General features: G+C 41.9%; 1 protein-coding gene across 38 annotated transcripts in view; it reads right to left on the reverse strand.

Moving 5' to 3' along the window:
- Positions 1-17,388, reverse strand: part of ZMYND11 (zinc finger MYND-type containing 11) — a 160,593-nt gene that overhangs the window by 110,758 nt on the left and 32,447 nt on the right. For 3 of the 38 annotated variants that reach the window (XM_043509600.1, XM_043509614.1, XM_043509598.1), the window contains exon 1: positions 14,947-15,064. The exons of 26 other annotated variants lie outside the window; for them this stretch is intronic. The gene's annotated coding sequence lies outside the window, so the exon portion shown is untranslated. Of the gene's footprint in view, positions 1-14,946; positions 15,074-17,278; positions 17,384-17,388 lie in introns of those variants that run through there. 9 more of the 38 variants (XM_043509631.1, XM_043509610.1, XM_043509606.1 and 6 more) reach the window with 8 other exon arrangements.

Genomic DNA, 17,388 nt, shown 5'->3' on the forward strand with positions numbered 1-17,388 from the left:
GCTTTATTCTGGTTCAGACAGCAAAAGGCACCTTTACTATAGTATAGTGTAACTGCCTTCACACCAGGGGTTATACTGGTATAACTATATCAATTAAAAAATCACATCTCCAACCAGACTAGATATACCGGTATAACTTTTTTAGCCAGGCCTAAGAATCAGTCCTTTATTCTGCAGCGACCCCACGGAATTTTTTGAATGATAACAGGATGTCTGGAAAGAACAGCATGTAGGAATTCAGGGTGGGGTTGCACACTGGGTTCCATATCACCAACAGGAAATGAACTCTGATCTGGGGCTTCAATAAATGTATTACACTTCTCATACACAGGTTTCAGAGTAGCAGCCGTGTTAGTCTGTATTCGGCATCCGATGAAGTGAGCTGTAGCTCACGAAAGCTTATGCTCTAATAAATTTGTTAGTCTCTAAGGTGCCACAAGTACTCCTTTTCTTTTTACTTCTCATACACTAAACTAGATAAGACAATTAACAGCCCCCTGGGGGATAGTACTATAGATATTCAAATAGATTTTTTTTCTAAGTTGAACAAAAAAATGATACAAAGGGGTCCTTTTAAATAGTCAGAAATAACTGATTATCTAAAGAAAGATATCTTTGTATACAAATATTTTACAGAATGAGCACTGTGCCAGAAAGAACACAGGGATAAATTTCCTTCCCAGATGGTAGATTTTAATAAACACTACTATCACTATGTTAATATATGATAAACTGCCAATAAGTTAGTATTTCTTATACTAAGACCTTGGGTTCACTAGAAAGGTGTGTTCACTAGAAAGGTTTTTATAACATGTTAAACTCCTTATGTTGTTAAGGTTTTAACATATGTCAGTTGGCCAGGGTAAGCCTATTTCAGGGCAGATTTTTAAATGTGCCTGTGTCTTTGAGTGCCTAAAGATATAGGTTGGCACATAGTGTGATTTTCAAGAGTGCCTAGGCACCTAACTGCCATTGATTTTAAGTAACTTAACTAACTGATTGAACTAATTGATTGCCAGTTATTAACTTGAATTAATTAACTAAATGCTAGTCTACACACTTCATAAACATTTGTGGCTCAGCCTAGGGCAGTGGTTCCCAAACTGGGGTTCGTGAACCCCTTTGGGTTCACAAAATGTTACAGGGTGTTCTCGGAAAAAATTCCCTAATGGCAGACAGAGATGTCCCTAGGAATCCTGGGCAGCATGGGGCCAGCAGCCCAGAGCCCCTGGACTTCCAAGAGCTAAGCAGATTAAAGCAAGCATATCTATCACACTGAGGAGATTTAAACTTCAAGACTCCTTATAAGAAATGGAAAGGAAGGTGGATATTTTTTGCTGTTTTTAAAATTAAGTAGGCAGCTAGTATTGTTTTTAAAATTATTATGAAGAACAAGTTTAAGCTTTGTTGTAACGTGTGTTGTTTGCCTGGACTGCTTAAGACCTGAATACTTGTGTAGGAGGAACTCTGAGTTGGCTTCTTAAATACCTTCATGCTGTTTCACATCTGATACTCCTTGATGAAACATAGGAGCCTTGTCTTATAACAGGTTTATTCAAAGTGATACTACGAAAGTGAGATCTTGGAAAAGTGTTGCCATTTTCATAATGTAATAAAAATACTGTAATGATAAATAATAATTAATAATAAACAGTGTGTAATAAGCATGTCATAAAAACAAATAACCACAAGATTCAGGACTAGTGTACCTAGGCAAGACTAGTTGCAGATGCAGACCAAGCTACATTTTATATGGTGTAGTTTTAATTTGATTCCCTCTTCTCTAAAAAGAACACCAAACACTGTTTTATTTAGGGTCCTACCAAATTCACAGTCCATTTTGGTACATTTCACAGTCACAGGATTTTAAAAATCTTAAATTTCACAATTTCAGATATTTAAATTTGAAATTTCACTGTGTTGTAATCATGGGGATCCTGACCCAAAAGGTGGTTGTGGGAGGGGGTCACAGTATGGTCACCCTTATTTCTGCACTGCTGCAGGCAATGGCGCTGCCTTCAGGGCTGGGCTACCAGCCAGGAGCTGAGAGTTTCCTGCAGACATGGGTCTGATCTGACCCCAGGAGAGGCTCATACAGGGGAAGAGAAAGTCCCATCCCTCCCTAGCACAGCTGGGACTAGGAGCTGGAGCCCAGCGCATGGTAGGAGCCTTCGGCCAGCCCTGCCCCTCCCTGGCTTCAGGTCCAGCGCTTACGGGCTAAAGAAGCCTTGGGCTGTCTGTGTCTGACGGGGGTGACCAGAGTGCCTCCTGACCATGCCATCCTGGACATTCATCCACATCGCCCACCCGTAAATCCAGCCCTGCTCCCAGCCAAAGTGATGACCCCCCCCCCACCATGACACCCTCACTTCTGCACTATATCTGGCGACGCCACTACCTTCAGAGCTGAGTGCTCACGCAGCAGCCACCACTCCCTTGCCATCCAGCTCTGAAGGCAGCGCAGAAGCAATATCATGACCCCCCTACAATAGCCAGATTTTATGGGGGAGACAGATTTCACAGTCTGTGATACATTTTTCACGGCCATGAAATTGGTAGGGCCCTATTTATAGTATTTTTTGATATGGCCTCTGACGAGAAACAGAAGACTGACTGCCTCCAAAAGATGCTATCTAGGTTCTATGCTGTGGCCAGTAAGAGGTTTACAGCCAGATTTTTAAAGGTGCTTAAAGATGCAAAGAGGTGCCTCATGAGATTTTCTAATGCCCCTACATGTTTTTAAAAATCCCACAAAATATCTATCTGCATCTTTAGGTGTACAATACCTTAAAAAATTTGTCTCTTAGTGAAAGTTTGGTGACTAGGTGCAGTGGCAGGTATAAGAGAATGAAATTGTCAAATTGTGACAAACATGTCTATTGAACCTAGAGGCCCTTGCGGAATTCCACCAGGATTTCTACAATTTCCATCCCACCATCAACTTCAGCCTAAACCAGTCCAAACAAGAGATCTACTTCCTGGACACTACAGTGCAAATAAGCGATGGTCACATAAACACCACCCTATACCGGAAACCTACTGACTGTTATACTTACCTACATGCCTCCAGCTTTCATCCAGACCACATCACACAATCCATTGTCTACAGCCAAGCTGTAAGATACAACTGCATTTGCTCCAATCCCTCAGACAGAGACAAACACCTACAGGATCTCTATCAAGCGTTCTTACAATACCCACCTGCTGAAGTGAAGAAACAGATTGACAGAGCTAGAAGGGTACCCAGAAGTCACCTACTACAGGACAGGCCCAACAAAGAAAGTAACAGAACACCACTACAGCTGTTACCTTCAGCTCCCAACAAAAACCTCTCCAGCACATCATCAAGGATCTACAACCTATCCTGAAGGATGATCCCTCACTCTCACAGACCTTGGGAGACAGGCCAGTCCTCGCTTACAGACAGTCCCCCAACCTGAAGCAAATACTCACCAGCAACTGCACACCACACAACAAAACCAATAACCCAGGAACCTATCCCTGCAACAAACCCCGTTGCCAACTCTGTCCACATATCTATTCAAGGAATACCATCATAGGACCTAAGCACAACAGCCATCAGGGGCTTGTTCACGTGCACATCTACCAATGTGATTCATGCCATCATGTGCCAGCAATGCCCCTCTGCCATATTCACTGGCCAAAACAGACAGTCTCTATGTAAAAGAATAAATGGACAAAAATCAGACATCAAGAATTATAACATTCAAAAACCAGTAGGAGAACACTTCAGCCTCCCTGGACGCTCAATAACAGACCTAAAAGTGGCAATTCTTCAACATAAAAACTTCAAAAACAGACTCCAACGAGAAACTGGAGAACTGGAATTAATTTGCAAACTGGACACCATCAAATTAGGCCTGAACAAAGACTGGGAGTGGATGGATCACTACAAGAACTAAAAACTAATTTCCCCATGCTAATTTCCCCCTACTGTTACTTACACCTTCTTGTCAACTGTTTGAAATGGGCCACACTGATTACCACTACAAAACTGATTTTTCCTCCTGTTGATAATAGCCCACTTTAATTGAATTGTCTCATTAGAATTGGTAAGGCAACTCCCATCTTTTCATGTACTATGTATATATATCTTTCTACTGTATTTTCTACTCGATGCATCTGATGAAGTGGGTTTTAGCCCACGAAAGCTTACGCCCAAATAAATTGGTTAGTCTCTAAGGTGCCATAAGTACTCCTCTTTTTTTTATATAAAGAATGGAATGATTGTAACACAGTGTTTATCCTCCAAGGTGCCAACACCTTAAGCAAGGTGTGGAGAGCCACCCACTGCTACTAACTTCAGTGGGAGTTGAAACTGTTGCTGCCCTTCAGAGAGCAGGCCCTATAAAGGTACTGCAATTCATAATTAACAAGTACAGTCAATATTATTCAGATGCCTAGATACTGGAAGTCTGATGCTAAGTTTATATAATGTTGGGGTTTTAAGTCATTCCAATGCAGATTTTTAACTACAGTAATGTCTCAAGAGCTTGTTTGGAAGGAGGAAGGGGAAGAGCAGGATGGAGGAAATTATTATATAAAATATCAGGAGTTAGTTTTAATTTTTAACTATAGATATCCCATTTGGACTCCATTCCCATCTCGCACACAACAACAGGATCTTCTGTCCTCTGAATATTGAGTTCAAGAATACAGCAGGAAGTAAAACTATTTTAACAATATGTTTATAGGAATGTCCTTGGAAATATAGCTCATCATCAGAATACTGTCCAGTGTTTTACAATCCAGCATGTCATATTTGCTTATATCAGGGCAACAAAGAATTAAAAATGCAGTGTCTTCCTTTTGTTTTACTGAACCATGACCAAATAATTTTATGACAGCAAAAAGGTTCCAGATTTTTTTTTAAAAATAGATCGCTTTATAGTCAGCTTTCATAACAGAATTTGGAGGGAAAGAATTAGACATTAAATCTTTTTGAAAAGTAAAACTTAATTATCCCTCCAATGACCTTCAGCTGTGGGGGAAATTGGCACCACTCTTTTTTAATCAGTTACACAAAGCTGTTTGGATTAGTTAAAACAGCTTATCAACTGATGCTGGGAGGACTATTTAAATGTGTTGTCTAAAAAAGGAAATGTAAATGCTCTTTACCCAATATATAACTGCCCTACCATGAAAATGAATGGTATTTTAAGAGTGAAAAGATCCAAAGTCTTTTCTTATTAGTTAGTTATTAGAAGAGTTCTGAAATAGTGGTGTTCTATAATTTTCAAGTTACAGTTTGACTGAATTCAGTTACGTGCATGCAGCTACACTGAAATCAGTATAAGAGCAGAACAAGTGGAACCCAATAATGTTTGCGAGGTACTTAAATACTACACCATGACAAAGCACAAAAATAAATGTGGCAGATTATAAATGGCCCTTACTCAGGTGTTCAGGGGAAAAGAGAAGTTTGCATGCCCAACCCACACAAGGGCACTCACTTTGCCCAGGACTCTGTGTTTCAGTGATGTGTTCCTGGGGGCACTGAGTGCTCCCAAGCAGAGTGACTACACTAGGATGAGCACTGGGGCATTACGAGGAAAAATATATTAAACACTGTGAGGCATCCAGAAACTACAGTAACAGATGTCATATAACTAAGTACCACAGACATAGACAGACAGGTAGGAGCAGGCTCAAATATCCTAAAGGATAGTGAGGTCTGAACACCATCCTTGTGTACCAGCTCACTCAGAGGAATTATTGCCATCCATCCACCATCACATAGTTCTCCTCCATAGCACCCCATACTCAGGCCAAAGGTGAAGCGCCACAATTCACCTAATACATGGATACATTCAGCGAATACATTCAATAGGAGTAACGTAGAGCTGGGATCAAAGTTAGAGAGCATTATTCAGAAATCAGGAGAATATTTTATTTCAGAAGTCCCTGGATATTGCTTCGAGAAAAAAATGTCATGTAAGAATTAATTACCAAACAAATCAGGAACTGATCTGGAGCCACCAATATTTCTGTAATAAAAAATAATCAATTTCTTAGAGCTTTTGATTAGATCTCAAAGCACTTGATGTTGGACAAGCATTATCATACCCATTTTAAATTAGGGAAAAGGTCACAGAGCAAGTAACCAGCAGAGCCAGATATAGAACCTGAGTCTCCTGCTCTATCCATAGCTGGATTACAATGCCTTCTTTCTTCCTTCACGGAACTGTAAAGAAAGAGTGGCTACACTTTTGTATCAGAGCAATAGTTATGATTGTAGACATTATTAAAAAACACATACATGAAAAAATGCCTCAAACAGACAAACCAGTACAATTTCTAAAATAACTTCCTGTTAAGAATTATTAATTAAAATAATAATAAAAAAATTAATCACGATTAATCGCACTGTTAAATAATAGAATATCAACTGAAATTTATTAAATATTTTTGATGTTTTTCTACATTTTCAAATATATCAATTTCAATTACAACACAGAATACAAAGTGTACAGTTCTCACTTTATATTATTTTTGCTTACAAATATTTGCAAGTAAAAATCATAAACAAAAGTAGGTTTCAGAGTAGCAGCCATGTTAGTCTGTATTCACAAAAAGAAAAGGAGTACTTGTGGCACCTTAGAGATGAAAACGTATGCTCAAATAAATTTGTTAGTTTTTAAGGTGCCACAAGTACTCCCTTTCTTTTATAAACAAAAGTAGTATTTTTCAATTCACCTCATACAAATACTGTAGTGCAATCTCTTGATCATGAACGCACAACTTCAAATGTAGTTTTTTTGGTTACATAGCTGCACTCAAAAACAAAACAATGTAACCCTTTAGAGCCTACAAGTCCACTCAGTTCTACTTTTTGTTCAGACAATTGCAAAGAGAAACAAGTTAGTTAAATTTAGAGGAGATAATGCTGCCCACTTCTTAATTACAATGTCACCTGAAAGTGAGAACAGGCGTTTGCATGGTACTGTTGTAGATGCCATCAGAAGATATTTACATGCCAGATGTGCTAAAGATTCCTATGCCTCTTCATGCTTTGGCCATCATTCCAGAGGACATGCTTCCACGCTGATGACACTCGTTAAAAAAATGTGTTAATTAAATTTGTGACTGAACTCCTTGGGGGAGAATTGCATGTCTACTGCTCTGTTTACTTGCATTCTGCCAGATATTTCATGTTATAGCAATCTCAGATGATGACTCAGCACATGTTGTTTGTTTTAATAACACTTTCACTACAAAATTTGACAAAATGCAAAGAAGATACCAATGTGAAATTTCTAATGATACCTACAGCACTCGACCCAAGATTTAAGAATCTGAAGTGCCTTCCAAAATCTGAGAGGGATGAGGTGTGGAGCATACTTTCAGAAGTCTTAAAAGAGCAACACTCTGATGTGGAAACTACAAAACCCAAACCACCAAAAAAGAAAATCAACCTTCTGCTGATAGCATCTGACTCAGATGATGAAAATGAACATGCATTGGTCCGCACGGCTTTGGATCGTTTTCGAGCAGAACTCGTCATCAGCATGGACGCATGTCCTCTGGAATGGTGGTTGATGCATCAAGGGACATATGAATCTTAAGCGCATCTGGCATGTAAAGATCTTGTGACACCAGCTACAACAGTGCCATGCAAATGCCTGTTCTCACTTTCAGGTGACATTGTAAACAAGAAGCAGGTAGCATTATCTTCTGCAAACGTAAACAAATTTGTTTGTCTGAGCGATTGGCTGAACAAGAAGTAGGACTGATTGGACTTGTAGAGTCTAAAGTTTTACATTGTTTTATTTTTGAATGCAGGTTATTTTTGTACATAATTCTACATGCACAAGTTCAACTTTCATGATAAAGAGATTGCATTACAGTACTTGTATTAGGTGAATTGAAAAATAACATTTCTTTTGTTTTTTTACAGTGCAAATATTTGTAATAAAAAATAAGGTGAGCACTGTACACTTGTATTCCGTGCTATAATTGAAATCAATATATTTGAAAATGTAGAAAACATCCAAAAATATTTAAACAAATGGTATTCTATTATTGTTTAACAGTGTGATTAATTTTTTTCATCGCGTGACTAATCGCGATTAATATTTTTAATTGCTTAACTGTCCTAATCTTTACAATCAAATCCAGCTTTACCTTTACTAGATCTTGTCCTATGTAGGAGCAGTAGCCTTGAACCATATTCTATCACACACAGAGAAAAGGAATTTTATTTCTGTTCCATTTATCCAGCTGTTTTGGGTTTTTTTAAGCAGATTCTGGTTCTTAAAAGAGAAAGAGAGACCATCAAGGGTTGCTTCATTTCCCTTTTATAATCCATCACATCAGTACAGATTTTTTTTTACCGTTTATCCCACAATCCTTATAGCCCTTTCTATGCAGCCCATTGCCATGGTACGTAGATACCATATGAATATGCTTCTCTAGTTAGTCTGTTTGGTTATTTCATCCATTTTCCCACCAAACGAAGCTAAACACCGTCAACTCTGTTAGATTTATGCTGATCTGCTCCGATCTCCCCTCCCCTCACTGTGTCCTCATCTGAATGAAGTTCCCTGGTCAAATCTTCATGTTCCTGCAATTCTGGAAAAGGAACTGAGCCCCCAGCATGGGACTCCTCCTTGTTTCTCTCCTTTGGTTTGGTTTTTTTACTCCCCTTTCTTTCCATGATTTACAGCTGTTTCCTCATATGGAAGATGGAAGCAGTGAGAGCTGGCAGAGCCCTCACCTGAGGCACTAGCCCAGGGGTTGGCAACCTATGGCACGCGTGCCCAAGACGGCACGCGAGCCGATTTTTAATCGCACGTTTGGCAGCGGGCTGAGTGGGGCCCATGGCCGGGACCCAGGCAGGCAGCAGTGTGCCATTAAAAATCCTGCCTGCCCCGGCCTGCTCTTCTCCCCCCACACTGGGGCAGGGTGAAGAAGCTTGGTCCTGCCAGCTGCTGCTGCAGGGCAGGCAAGATTCCCCCTCCCCCGCCTCTTCCCCCAGCGTGCTGGGTTCCTGCCGCCGATCAGCTGATGGCCCTTGTGAGGGAGGGGGAGAAGCGGAGCCGCAGCGCGCTCATGACTCCGGGGAGGAGGCGGAGAAGAGGTGGGACAGGGCCTTGCGGAAGGGGGGTAGAATCAGGGCATATCCCCTCCAGCCCCCTGCCGTGAGCCACTCTGGGCAGGGGGCTGGGAGCACCCCCACGACCCTAGCCCACACCTCCAGCCCTCTGCCCTGACCCCTGCACCCCTCCACACACACTCCCAGTCCTCTGCCCTGACCCCTACACCCCCCCACGAGCCCAGCCCTCACACCAGCACCCCCACACCTCATGCCAACTCCTGCAACCCCCTCACATGCCCCCAGCCCTGACTCCTGCAGCCCCCACACATACCCAGCTCCCGCTCACCCCATGCCCTGACTCTTTCATCCCCCACATTCCCACGCTCACCCTGAGCACCAAACGGGAGCTCCTGCACACATACACCCACATTCTCACCTGCACCCCTTGCACCAAATGGGAGCTGCCCAGGTAAGCACTCCACACCCAAACCTCCAGCTCCAACCCTGAGCCCCCTCTCTCATTCTAGCTCCTCGTCAGACCCTACACCCCAACCCCCAGCCTGCTCCTTCACCCCCAGCCCTGTGCTCAGTGCACTCCCACTCTCAGCTCAGTGCAGAGAGAGAGAGAGAGGAAGAGAATGAGCTAGAACCAGGGAGAAGGTAGGTACCCACTCTATGTGGGCAGGGCCAGGATCCCAGACCGGCAGCCGGCTGAGTGGGGCCGGCAGCCGGGACCCTGGCTGCCAAGAGCCGGTGGACGGAACCCCAGACCAGCAGCGGGCTGAGCAGCAGTGGGCTGAGCGGCTCAGCCCACTGCCAGTCTGGGGTCCCAGCCACCAGCCCTACTCAGCCCGCTGCTGGTCTGGGGTTCTGGTTGCCGGCCCCTTGCCAGCCGGGGTCCTGGCCGCAAGCCCCTGTTCAGCCTGCTGCTGGCCTAGGTGAACGGAACCCCAGGCTGGCAGAGGGCTGAGCAGGCTGGCAGCGTAAGATCAGCATTTTAATTTAATTTTAAATGAAGCTTCTTAAACATTTTGAAAACCTTGTTTACTTTACATATGACAATAGTTTAGTTATATAATATATAGACTTATAGAGAGAGATCTTCTAAAAAACATTAAAATGTATTACTGGCATATGAAACTTTAAATTAAAGTGAATAAATGAAGATTTGGCACACCACTTCTGAAAGGTTGCTGACCCCTGCACTAGCCTGTGCTAAGGGAATTCCTTTCTTCATTAGATCAATAATAGAAAAAGAGCCCAGAGTTTTAACAAAAAAGTAAGACTAGATGATACTTTTAATCTATCAAACTTTCTTTAAAAAAAATTGTTTGTCATCCAAACCTTGCCGCAGGACCTTTGTGCATAAAATGAACCACAAAGTGATACTGACTAGAAACTAAAATAAAACTAGTGTATTTTAGCAGGCCATACTGAGAAATACAAACAGAAAAACAAAGAGAGAATGTAACAGCACATAATAAAAAGTAATATGGCATCTGAAATATTTGTGTTTACAATGTAAACAAGTGTTGTTCTAGCTTTCATCTGTAGAGATCACAACAGGGAGGATGCAAAATAGTTTCAGTTACCGTATAATGCCTTGCTTTCATTCATTCATACATTTTCAAACACATCTTTATGTCTGTTGAAATTAGTCATGTTTCGTCTCAACCAAAATGTTCTCTTTCTTTTTTATTTTTTAAGAAGAAGAGTATGAGAAAAATGTATGCATGTGTTTTGGAGTTACACAAAGGTGGTGGAGGAAAAACAAAAGAGTGCCTGACCTGGGAGCTCAAACAAAACAAAAACAAACTGGGAGATCCTTCTGTAAGTCACAGAAATAGAGAAATCAGGAATGAAGGAGGTGGGAAGCATACAGGATCCTACTGACTTTTCTACTACTACATGACTGGCCTATCTTCAGATCCTGAGTGTTCCCAGCTCTGTTCATTCTCCTCTAGCCGGGGTCTTCTGTCTCTGAACTACTGCTGCTGTTTGTCCTCATGCCAGGTAGCTTGCTGGCTCTCCTGGGATCTCTGGTCATTGTGCTATCAGAGATTACAATGCATGGTTGGTAGCTGACAGCAGGCTTCAATAAAGTAACAAATTAATCTGTTTAGGAAAGATTGTCCTTTTGTTTATATAAGGGACAGAGAAAGATTCTATTCCTGGCTCTGCCACATATTTTGTGTGTGATATTGGGCAATCTGTGTGATATTGAGCAAGTCACTTAACATATGTAAAACAGGAATAGTGCTTATCTACCTCACTGGGATATATTCATTAATATCTGTAAAATGTTTCAATATTCTAGAATGGAAGGGGCTACATTATATGCAAGGCCCTGTCAGAGAGACAGGTATTTATTGCAAGTAAGTAAAAATTCAAGGGGATACTTTTATGAAGCTACATGTGACAGAGAGACACAATATAATACGGGAGGACAGTAATTGTCAAAGTCTGCACTTACAGCACCTGCCCTCTACTGAGATCTGAAACTCTTTGCACCTTTCAATCTAGAGCCATTTATAATCAATATTCTAAGAAGCTGTCAATCCAGTTCCAAATCTCATTGCAATGGAGGCCACAGATAGCTAATGTCAGCACCATATCTAAGTTATGGTAAAGGGTAAACAATGGAATAAAAACAAATATAGAGTAAAATATGAACAAGTTTACCTAGAGGAGAAATAGTCTGTTCAGGCTGGCTGAAATAATAGTTTTAAAATAATGGTAAATTTCAGCTGAGAGTTGTTTTCTCTTGAGGAAAGTTTTAATGATGCTGTTTGTTGTGACTCACTCTCTTGCAAGTTATTAGGCAGCTTTTCTTTTGTGGAATAACATTTCATCTGTTTACTATGAACAAACTTTACTATCTGCAATATTGTGGCTTCTTAAAAAGGTACCCAAAAATAATAACGAGCCTCTTGTTTGACATTGCAATAGTCCAAACACATTTTTATCCTCCCTACTATTAAAAGCACATCAACTACCTGAAGTCTAGCCATTAAAAGAACAACAACAACAAAACAGGTTTCAGAGTAGCAGCCGTGTTAGTCTGTATTCACAAAAAGAAAAGGAGTACTTGTGGCACCTTAGAGACTAATAAATTTGTTAGTCTCTAAGGTGCCACAAGTACTCCTTTTCTTTTTGTGAACAACAAAACAGTAAGCTTTGGGTAGTACATTGGCCTCTGAGTCCACGCTCCTTATATTTGTGCCTTTACAGCTACATTCTTATTTTTATCAAATACTTTTATTCCCCTATTTCAGCCCCCCCCTTTACCCCCACGCAAAACACGTACACGTACACGTACACGTCCTACATACAAAATTTCCTTTCCTTTCTTCTAGCAGGAAGGTCCACAGATCCTAAGCAATGTATTTTCAGCAAGTTCTGAGCAGACTAGCCCTCTTAATCACCGGTAAAATGGAAGTATCTGCCTTATCTAAGGTATGTACATGACCCCCATTAAATAGTATCCAAGATACTCAGTCTTTAATGTTTTATTCTATTGTTATGGCTTTATCCTGTCAACACTACTGTGATGCAGGAAAGTGCTATCATTCCCATTCTGCAGATGGAGAACAGAGGCACAGAAGACTCAGTAACTTGACCAAGCTCACACAGGAACATTGTGGTAAAGCAGGAAATTGAATGTAGGTTTCCTGAGTAGCATCCTATGAATGGATCATCCTTGCTCTCTGAAGATCCCACCAGTTTGATGACTTCCACAATTACTACTATAGATAATCCTAAATCATAACCATTTAATTTTTAAGTGAATAGGAACAGTTCTCTATTACACAGTTCATTGCAGTGCAAATGATTTCTTCCAATCATAGAATAGAATCATAGAAATGTAGGATTGGAAGGGATCCCAATAGGTCATCTAGTCCAGTCTCCTGCACTGAGGCATGGCTATGTATTATCTAGACCATCCCTGGCAGGTTTTTGTCTAACCTGTTCTTAAAAACCTCCAATGACAGAAATTCCACAACCTCCCTAGCTAATTTATTCCAGTGCTTAACTACCCTGACAGTTAGGAAGTTTTTCCTAATGTCTAACCTAAATCTCCCTTTCTGCAATTTAAGTTTATTACTTCTTGTCCTGCCCTCGATGGTTAAGGAGAACAATTTATCACCCTCCTCTTTATAACAACCGTTTAAGTACTTGAAGAATATTATCATGTCCCTGCATCAGTCTTCTCTTCTCCAGACTAAACAAACAAAAATTTTTCCATCTTTCCTCCTAAGTCATGTTTCTTGTTCTCCTCTGAACTTTCTCCAAAATGTGGTGTCCCAAACTGGACGCAATACTCCAACTGAGTGTGATAGTCTGTACCGCATCTTACAGGACTACATGACATTTTGTACTAGCATAATAACAATATAAGGTATCATTTGAAAACTCATGATTTGTTGATCATTCCACTATATGATATTACCAAGACATGTTTCAACATGTTCTGTAGGGCAGTCACAAACAAGTTTCCCAAAAACAAAAGGTTAGCCAACGCCTCAGCCAGGTGTCAATGAATTCTCATGGACCATTGCCTAATTAAGTGGCCACCCTTCAGCAGGACAGAAAGTGTGAGCAAAAAAAGTCTACATTTGGACAAAGAAGCAGCTTAAGGTTCCTGGTCACACAGACTTACTGTCTCCTGAATTCAGCCAGAGATGATTCTTGCGCAAGAGAAAGGGCTATAAGAGGAGATGACAGATGCCCTAAAGCATCCCTCCCTTGCTCTCTACCCATGACATCATCAACACCTGAAGAACAAAGGAAGCAGCATTGGACTGCGGGAGAGATCCTAACTGAAAGAGGTTCAGCCAGTAAGACTGCTGGAATATGTGGTGAAACATATCTTTGCTTTGTATTCACTTTGTTTAAGTTAGGCGTTAGTTGCATTTTACCTTTTATTTTCTTGTAACCAATTCTAACTTATATGCCTCATTACTTGTAGTCACTTAAAATCTAGCTTTCTGTAGTTAATACATGTATTTTGTTGTTTGGATTGAAGTGTTGGGAACTCCATGTAGGATAACAAGATTTGTGCGAATTATCACCTTCTATTAATAAATGACAAACTTTATACAAGCTTGTATTGTCCAGGAGGGTGCTGGGCAGTACAAGACACACATTTCTGGGGGAAAGTCTGGGAAGGGGAGTTTGCTGGTGTTGCCCTGCATATAATTCATGAGTGGCTCACTATAGCACTCATACAGTATAGCTGGGAGAGATTTACACGCTGGAGGCTGTGTGAGAGCAAAGCAGAAGTGGTTGCTCTCACAGCAAAGCAGTGTAAAAGGCACCCCAAGTTAGAGAATCGAAGGGATACAGCTGTCCATCATTCCAGATTTTACCCTGGGTAATGTAACATTAAGGCTTTATCAGTGCTGAGTAGAGTGGAAGAATTACTTCTCATGTCTTGCTTACAACACTCCTGCTAATACAGCCCAGAATGATGTTTGCTTTTTTTGCAACAGTGTTACACTGTTGACTCATACTTTGTTTGTGATCCACTATAACCCCGAGATCCATTTTTGCCATACTCCTTCCTAGGCAGTCCTTTCCCATTTTGTATGTATGCAATTGATTATTCCTTCCTAAGTGTAGTACTTTGCATTTGTCCTATTTATTTCAAATCATTTCTCCAGTCTATCAAGATAATTTTGAATTCTAATCCTGTCCTCCAAAGCGCTTCTAACTTCTCCCATCTTGGTATCATCTGCAAACTTTGTAAGCGTACTCTCTGTGCCATTGATTAGAACCAGACCAGGACAGATCCCTCTGGGACCCCACTCGATACGCCCTTCCAGCTTGACTGTGAACCATTGATAACTACTGTCTGAGTACGGTTTTCCAACCAGCTGTGCACACACCTTCTGTAGGTTTGTCTAGGCTGTATTTCCATAGTTTGTTGATGAGACGGTCATGTGAGACGGCATCAAAAGCATTACTAAAGTAGAGATATATCACATCTACTGCTTCCCCCATTCACAAGGCTTGTGACCCTGCCAAAGAAGGATATGAAGTTGGTTTGACATGATTTGTTCTTGATAAATCCATGTGAACTGTTACTTATCACCTTATTATCTTCTAGGTGTCTGAAAACTGATTGCTGAATTATTTGCTCCATTATCTTTCCAGGTACCAAAGTTAAACTGACTGATCTGTAATTTCCTGGGTTGTCCTTATTTCTCTTTTTATAGATAGGTATTATATTTGCCCTTTTTCCTCTTTCTCTGTGATCTCTCCCATCCTCTACAAGTAGAGCCCTGCACGGATACAAAAATGTTTATCTGCATCATATCTGCATCCAACCTAAAATCTGACCCACGATCCGCTAGCCGTCTTTTACCTGTATCCGCATCCCATCTCACAAGGGCTAGCAAATGAGGGGGAGGAGAGGAGAGAAGGCAGCAAGTGCGGGGGCGGGGTCTTGCAGGGAAGAGGCAGCATGAGGGTGGGAACTGGGGTAAGGGGCACTGTGGGGGCAGAGTCTCGAGGAGAAGGGGCAGCACGGAGGTGGGGCTGTGGGGAAGGGGCGTCGCATTGCATGCTTCTCCCGGGAGCTCCCAAGCGACGGCACACGTCAGTAACAGTTGCATCACAGTGGGGCAGAGGGGTGAGACACCTGGGTTCCGCCCGCTCCAATCCCCATGGCGGGAGCGGGCCCTGCTGCCCAGGAGCCGGCAGGCTGGACCCCGGACTGGGAGCGCAGCCAGTGCTGCCGGGCCGGGCCACGCTGGGGATGACGGCACTGTCCAAGGGGCCTGAGCTCCTGGACAGGAAGCAGCACGGAGAGTGGGTGCTGGACAGCCCCGACTCTGACCTGTCCCCCAGCTACTGGCTGCTGGCCCCTGCCCCCTGGGCTGCCCGAGCTGGACGCTGCGGGCCAGGCGCCACCAGTGAGTAGAGCCCTGCGTGGCTATATCTGCATCTGATCCACTATCCGCAAAAATGGTCCACGGATATCCACACATGCGGATATCAGCGGATACAAAACGGATATCCGCAGATTTGCAGAAGAAGAAAATTTCCAGGAAGCAATGATACATTGTTCCCTTTTCTGCATTGGGAAGTCCACAGATTCTAAACAATGGAATTCTGTTAATTTTGTGTTGTCAGAAAGGGAAAAACTAGAACTAAATAGATGCAGGAATACCCTCCATTTACTGAGATACCTTTTTTCTTAGCTGTCTTCTTTCAAAGTCCATGCAACTAAGATAGAACTTCGTGGGTTTTTCATGTAGAATAGGACCGTGTGAGAAAAGGTCCCTTCTGTGAGGATAGAAGAAGATAGGTGGTATGGTTCTCTCACTGATCAGGATGGAGAACCAAGGTCTTTGTGCCCAGAGATGGGTAAACAGAACATGATCTTCCTCATGCATGTGTGGCAGATCTCATTCAGATTGGCATTGGTTGTCATAATGGATCTGTTTGATTCTGAGATTTAGTTTCTGGTGCTATACCTGCTGACTTTCAGCCAGCAATAAAAAGACCTGGCTACCTTCTGAGGAAAAGAAGCAGAAATCCCCACTCTTCTTTGGTACTTTAGACCTGCACTTTGCCTAGGGTCTGCAGGAGACCAGAGTCTTTGCCATTTAGTCTGATATTGATTCTTCCTCCAAAAAGACTGACTGGAAGGACTGAGTCAGAAAGAGATTTGACAGTGTTGAGTTCCCTTATTTTTGAGAGAATTTGAGATACCTTTTGCCTTCCCTGAGAAATTCCCTCTGTGACTTGAGGTTTCTTTCTCTTGCTCAAGACAGCAAATCCTCTGAAGACATGTGTCTTAAATCTGGGGGCTTTGAAGCTGAAGGTAGGCTAATTAGTTCCTTGGAGGAATTAATCTCCAGCCACTGAGATCAGGAGCAATTCCCCACTGAGCTAGTTGCAGCAAGTAGTTTAAGAGAGATGAACTCCCTGCATAAAGGGTTTATTTCAACTGAATCAGGGATGTTAATTTATAGTACCTTCCTCAAACAAGGCTGAGGATGGTCTTGGGGAACGCTGGCCAGCTTTCAATTCAATGGACCAACCAGCCACTTTATGAAAAAGAGAACTGATCCTCATGTGTACATTCCAATACAGAGAAAAACAGTGTGAGCAAATGTTCACTCTTTGGTTTGTCACTCTTGATGAGCCAGTGGTATGCCTCAGAAGCCAAAAGCAAAGGAGTAGAGAATGTCATTAAGAAACCCTAGCAATCTGCCAAAATCTGGCACACACAGCTCAAGGATCCAGTTACCAAATTCAGATTTTGTTGTTGTTTTTTTCGTCTTCTGTAGGTTCAGAGCTCTTAAACAGGAAGGACTGTA

The sequence above is a fragment of the Dermochelys coriacea genome, chromosome 2 (assembly GCF_009764565.3).
Source record: "Dermochelys coriacea isolate rDerCor1 chromosome 2, rDerCor1.pri.v4, whole genome shotgun sequence".
NCBI classification, from domain to species: domain Eukaryota; kingdom Metazoa; phylum Chordata; order Testudines; family Dermochelyidae; genus Dermochelys; species Dermochelys coriacea.